A 6,108-nucleotide genomic window follows, 5' to 3' on the forward strand; every position below is an offset into this window, starting at 1 on the left:
TCAGGGTCTGGGGGAAACTAGAAACAGGTAGAGATACAGGCCTCATGTGGAGGGAGGAGTTTATAAGCTGTCCCAAGAACGCACAGGACATGACTCATGTGTCTGGGTCTCACGTCTGACTGCACTTTAGAATCGCCCAGAGAGCTTTGAAAAAATAAAGTGAAAAACGTCCTGATTATCAGCACTGCTGAGCTAATTCATCTATTGAGCAGTCTAGGACATTTAAAGGCTCCCACGGTGATTCTAATCCCCAACAAAGTTTAGGAACTACTGATCTAAGAGATGAAGTCACTGATAGAGGTTGAAAAGAATGCCCAAGTTGAGTCCCTGCAGAGCAACTAGTGCTTCCAAGGTACACAGGGACAAGGAGACAGCAAGGGGAACAGAGAGTGATGGTTTGGGCTTCACGAACAATCCACCCAAACCAAAGGGAGCCAGGGAAGGACTCACCCAGGGCAGCCCCAAGAGAAAGAAGANTGCAGTACTAGGCAGCTGCTGGTAGGTGGCGCTAGTGGGTCCATGGTCAAGGAGTCTGCGTGGAAGCCAGTTTTCAAGCGCTGGGAAATATGAGCAAGGTACCAATTCTATCATCCCCTTTATCTGAAAAGAGACAAGTGTGCTATCTTCCCTATTCAACTCCTATGGGGATGAAAGCCAAGTGGGAAACAGAGGATGCACAGGTTTGTCTTGGCTTGAGATGCTGAAATACTACAGCACTAACTCAGAAACAACTGAGGGATGATTCTCATTTCCCAGCTCGGTGACCGTAATCAACAGAGTAACCTCAAGGACTCGTCCATGCTGCTATACGTCAACTGGACAAAACCATACCTATCTTAACAGGTGTTGGAGGATGAGATAGGCTCCAAGCACAGTACCTGACACACAGTGGCAAAAATTGCTTTTTGCCCAAATCAAAAGGAGCTTGCAAATGCAGCAGATAGTGGCTATAAAAATTAAGGCTATAAGGAAAAGGACATTTTCAATTCCAACACTTACACAGCTGCCACAGGCACCCATAACTCTAGTTGCAGGGCATTTGATGTCTTCTTCTGGCCTCTGTGGTCACCAGGCATGCACATGGTACAGTTGCATACAGTTTTCTTTAAGGGGGATGCCATTGGGAGTCTGACCATGCTCCAGTGGTCAACACATACTGACTTTGACTTGTCTTCCTTGTCTTCATTGTCGTTTCCCTCTCCCTCTCCCTCTCCCTCCTCCTCCTCCTCTCCGCCCTCTTCCTCTTCCTCCTCTTCCTCCTCCTCCTCCTCCTCCTCCTCCTTCTTCTTCTTCTTTTTCTTCTTCTGGAATGAGGTCACAAGGGAGGACTGTGAGGACTGGGAAGTGAATGTGATCTGGGTTCATAATGTAAAATGCCCAAATAATAAAAAATATTGTGTAAAAATAAAAAATTACAAATGACAATAAATGCAACGCAGATGATAAAAAGAAGAAAAGAAGATTCACCTGAGCTCACATCCACTTGACTGCCTCCTCCCTGTGGACTAAGCTTTTATGGTAGGCAGGCACCATGTCAGCTTCCAAAGGAGGCGGCAACCAGCCATCCTAGCCACCTATGGCACCTGTGAATTCCAGTCACATAGACAGACACATAAAATAAAAATAAATTTGTTGCCGTTGCTTTTAAAAAATTAAATAAGTAAATATTTTTTATTTTGTACTGGAATATTTCTTTATTTACATTTCAAATGTAATCCCCTTTCCTGGTCCCCCGTTTCCCGGAGGAATATACTTTTTGTTTTTGTTTTTGTTTTTGTTTTGTCTGTTTGTTTTTCGAGACAGGGTTTCTCTGTATAGCCCTGGCTGTCCTGGAACTCACTTTGTAGACCAGGCTGACCTCAAACTCGGAAATCCACCTGCCTCTGCCTCCCGAGTGCTGGGATTAAAGGCGTGCACCACCATGCCCGGCTAGGAATATATTTTTTAAAGGTCAAGTCTGCATAGGGGCTGAGAGTTGGCTCCATGGTTAAGAGCATGCGCTGCTCTTGCAGAGGACCTGAGTTCAATTCTCAGCACATTGGAGAGCTCATGACTATGTGTAAGTCCAGCTGCAGGGAATCTCATGCCTATGGCCTCTAAGGACATCTGCATTCATACACATCCTTCCCATATAGAGAATTAAAACGTCTGCATGGAAGCTAAAACAGTGAATGCAAGTTACATGTGTTGTTGTTGTTGTTGTTGTTGTTTCTCTCTCATGGGAGGGTTTTGAGCGGTCGGTCCCTGACCAGGCTCTGCTCTTTGTAAGAGGGAAAAGGGAAGAGTAGGAGCGGATCAATAATTACAAATGAGAGAACAGGCCCCNGGTTGGGGGGTGGGGGCGGTCCTGGTTCACTTACCGCACTTCAGAAGTCTTCCGTCACTACAAAAGGCTTTTAACTTCCCTTGGAGTGTTTTTCTCATCATACAAGGAGACTCTTCAGCTAGCAGTCTTCAATAAGGCTCCTGATTTTCAGCTGTTGGCCACTGCCTACTCCAATTCGCTTCCTCCCAGGGAACTATTCAAGCAAGTGAGGGTCGGGCTGAGAGGTAATAGTGTCTAAAAGGTGCCTATTTGCCTAATGATATTAGAATACAGAATGTACTTGTTCAAAGCGCCTTGCCAAAGTTAACTAATTAATCCCCAAAACACCCTCTGAAAAGTACCTTCTGAGTCAAGGGATAGACTTCGGATCTTCAGCCGAGGCTACAAATTTAATGAGGCCACATGACAGTGGGAATCTATAACCAAACCAGGACAGCTGTGGATGTCACATGCTTTTCTCAGAGAACCCTGGGTGTTCTGACAGAGGAGTTTAACAGACTGTTTTGGGAGCTGTCTAATAAAACAAAACAAAACAAAAAAACAAACATAAAGGAAAATTGATTGATGCACTAACCATTTCAAAGAAGCATTCAAACCAGCAAGTTGGGATTTAGAGGATGAATGTATGCTTGTCTAAAATTATATCTTCTACAAAATTAAATTGTTAATATTTTTGAAGTATTTTTCCAGTTGCAAGCTCCCTGGGAATTCCTAAAATTTGGCTAAAGGCAGTCTTTCTCAGCCTTGCCACAGCTGGCACTGTGGCTGACTGATTGCTTACTGAGGAGGAGGAAGAGCTCTGTGTGCCTTGTGGAAGGATGCTGGGAAGTACTGGTGGATGCTAATAGCACAAACCCCTCTCCCAGTATGATAACAAAATATCTCCATCATTTCTACGTGTCCCCTGGCCATCCAAACTGTGCGCGTGTAAGAACTACATCCTTGGACTAGATGTCAAGGTAATTCTTCCCAGCTCTCTTCACATCCAGAGAGCCCTGTGGATTTGTAACTGCTCTGACGACATGAGGGGATGCTAGAGAGACACTGCTATCCCTGTCTTTGGCAGTCAGATTCTTGAGACAATAATCGGAAATCCCCAAAATTGGAATTCCCAGGAATCTGATGCTGGGAGAAGAGGAAGGCTGAGCCAGCCACAGCAGGAAATTGTCTCTTGAAAACAGATTTCACAGGGCTCCAGCAGCTGGTCAGATTACCTTGAAGGAGAGGCGGAAGCTCAGCAGACAGGATGGGTCAATGATCGGAGGATCACACCTTGGCAGGATTGCTAAACTGAGCCTATTTCTTGCTCTCTGCTGNAACCTAAGCCTCATGTCTCCTAAACCTAGGAGGTTGTCTGGGAGGTCACTGGGCTTCTTTAGTTCGTCCTCTTCTCACTCATCATGGCCACATTGAGTAAGTCCCCATTCTTTGCTTTTTACAACTCTTGCTTAATTGGTGTATTGAGGTCAGGTGGCCCGAGCCCAGTTCGTTAGATTTACCGAACGGAGAAATCTTTCATCTTCTCTGGATTGGTACTCTTTGACTCCTATGAACAGCGATTTCCAGAACGTTTCCTGGAAAGGGGATTTGGTGGGGGTTTGGATGACACAAAGTGTCTTGGAAGATCCTCCAAACAGCAGTGCACTCTAGCAGGAGGAAATGGCTTCCCTGGACCATGTTGGGGAGGGGTGCTGGGAACAGAGCTGGGGGGAGTCTTCTTGTGGCCTGTAGCTTTCTCCTTCCCAGGTTGGCTCTGGGTATTCTAGTGCTCAGGGAAGGGTAGCAGCCCACACAGGACATTTCTGGCTTTGCATGCCTCCTCCATCTCTGCATACTCAAATGCCAAATTCTCCCACTCTCAGAGCTGAGAACTCTGTGGGCTGTTGAGAATGAGCAATTGGGGATCAGCCTCTCTACAACCACTCCTCCATGGCTCTGTGTGGTTTTCTCTCTTGCCATGCCCTGCCTGTCTCTGGCGTTAGAAGCCCAAGTTGCTATTAGTTTATAGGGAAATAATCGTGCTCTATTAAAGCTTTAAACAATAAAGGAATTCATCTCATGATGAGCATAGGGCTAAGTATTGGCTAGCCATACTATGTGTTAGGAAAACAAATTAGCATTTAGACGTTCACATATGTAACCTCTTTACACACAGTGTATCCACATTGCAACAGAGGGTTCTATAAGGAAACAGTTAGGGCTAANTGACATCATAAGAACAGGACTTAATCAGACAGAGCTGTTGTCCTTTCCAGGAAGTGACACTAGGAGAAAAGCAGTAGAAGACAGCAGAGAAGCCACTTACTTGCAAGTGAAGAAATTGTTGGAAAATGAATGTCTGTTCCATCACCAACTCCATGGTAGTCTATAAGAGCAACCTGAGAAGGCTGAGGCACTACAGAATTCAACAGTGAACTAACTGGAACAAAACCAAGCAAACAGAAAAGCAAGTACAGGATCCTCTCCAAGCTGAGCAAGAAACAGCATGCTGTACCAAGCAGGAAAAACACACAACCCCTGAGCAAGACATACATCACCATGTGGCATCTGAAAACTCCATAGACAAAACTGTGAGCACAATCAACTGCAAATGCTTTGAGACATTGCTGTAGAAACAGGGGTGGGTGTCTGGGAGAATCACCCCAATGTGATAACCCCAGTTAGCTCTAGGAGAAGATTGGAACTGGGGAGGAAACGGTCAAGGGGTGTTTCATCTTATCCTATCTGCAAGGTTTCTAAGTATATCTAATAGTTTTATATTCTATCATATATTATATATTAATGTTTATATATTTGTATGTTTATATTAATATATTTTATTATTATATAATAATAATGTATTTATTAATTCTTTGAGAATTTCACTCCACGTGTTTTGATCACACTCACCTCTATTCCTGCCCTTAACTTCCCCCACGTCTGCCCTTACCTCCACCCTTTCCCAGCTTCCTGTCTTCTCCTCTTCCTCCTCCATTTTGGCTTTTCAAGACAAGGTTTCTCTGTGTATCTCTAGCTGTCCAGGAGCTCAGTTTGTAGATCAGGCTAGCCTTGACTCAGAGATCTGCTGTCTCTGCTCTCAGAGTGGGGGAATTTAAAGTCATGCACTACCATGGCCTGGCACTTATTATTTATTTATTTATTTATCATTCATTTATTTATTTAAGTAACTTGCAGAGTCTAATTTGTGCTTCCCATAGTCTCTATCTTTTGTTTTGATTTTAAAAACTCAACTGATGTGGAAAGATGGCTCAACCAGTAAAGTACTTGCTATGAAAGCAAGAACTGGGTGTCTAGCACATGCATGCATGCTCACATGGCACACACAAAACCAAGCATTACCTAGCACTTAGAATCCCAGTGGTGGGGAATTGGAGATCAGAAGATGCCTAGAGCTAGTGTTCAGCCAGCACAGCTTATTTGGCAAGTTCAGGCCAGCGAGAGACCCTTCTCAAGACAAAGAGTAGATAGCCTCCAAGGAGTGATATCTGTTATTGTCCTCTGGCTTGTGAACCTGCATGTATGTGTGTGTGCATGTGCACGCACACACACGTATGCACACACACACACACACTACAACTGTACCAGTACCTTTCCCCTTCANAAAGGACTTTCTAAACTGTACTAGCAAGCTAAGTGCAGAGCCAGATAAGAAATCTGGCTGACTAAACAAATGTAAAAACATAGTTTTAGCAGTCAAAATGATTAAGCCAAAATAATATTAGCTGTTCTCAGAGAAATAACCATAACAAAAATAACAGTTCTCAGAATAATTCTCCTGCCCC

This window comes from Mus caroli, chromosome 6, assembly GCF_900094665.2.
Source record: "Mus caroli chromosome 6, CAROLI_EIJ_v1.1, whole genome shotgun sequence".
Classification (NCBI taxonomy): Eukaryota; Metazoa; Chordata; class Mammalia; order Rodentia; family Muridae; genus Mus; species Mus caroli.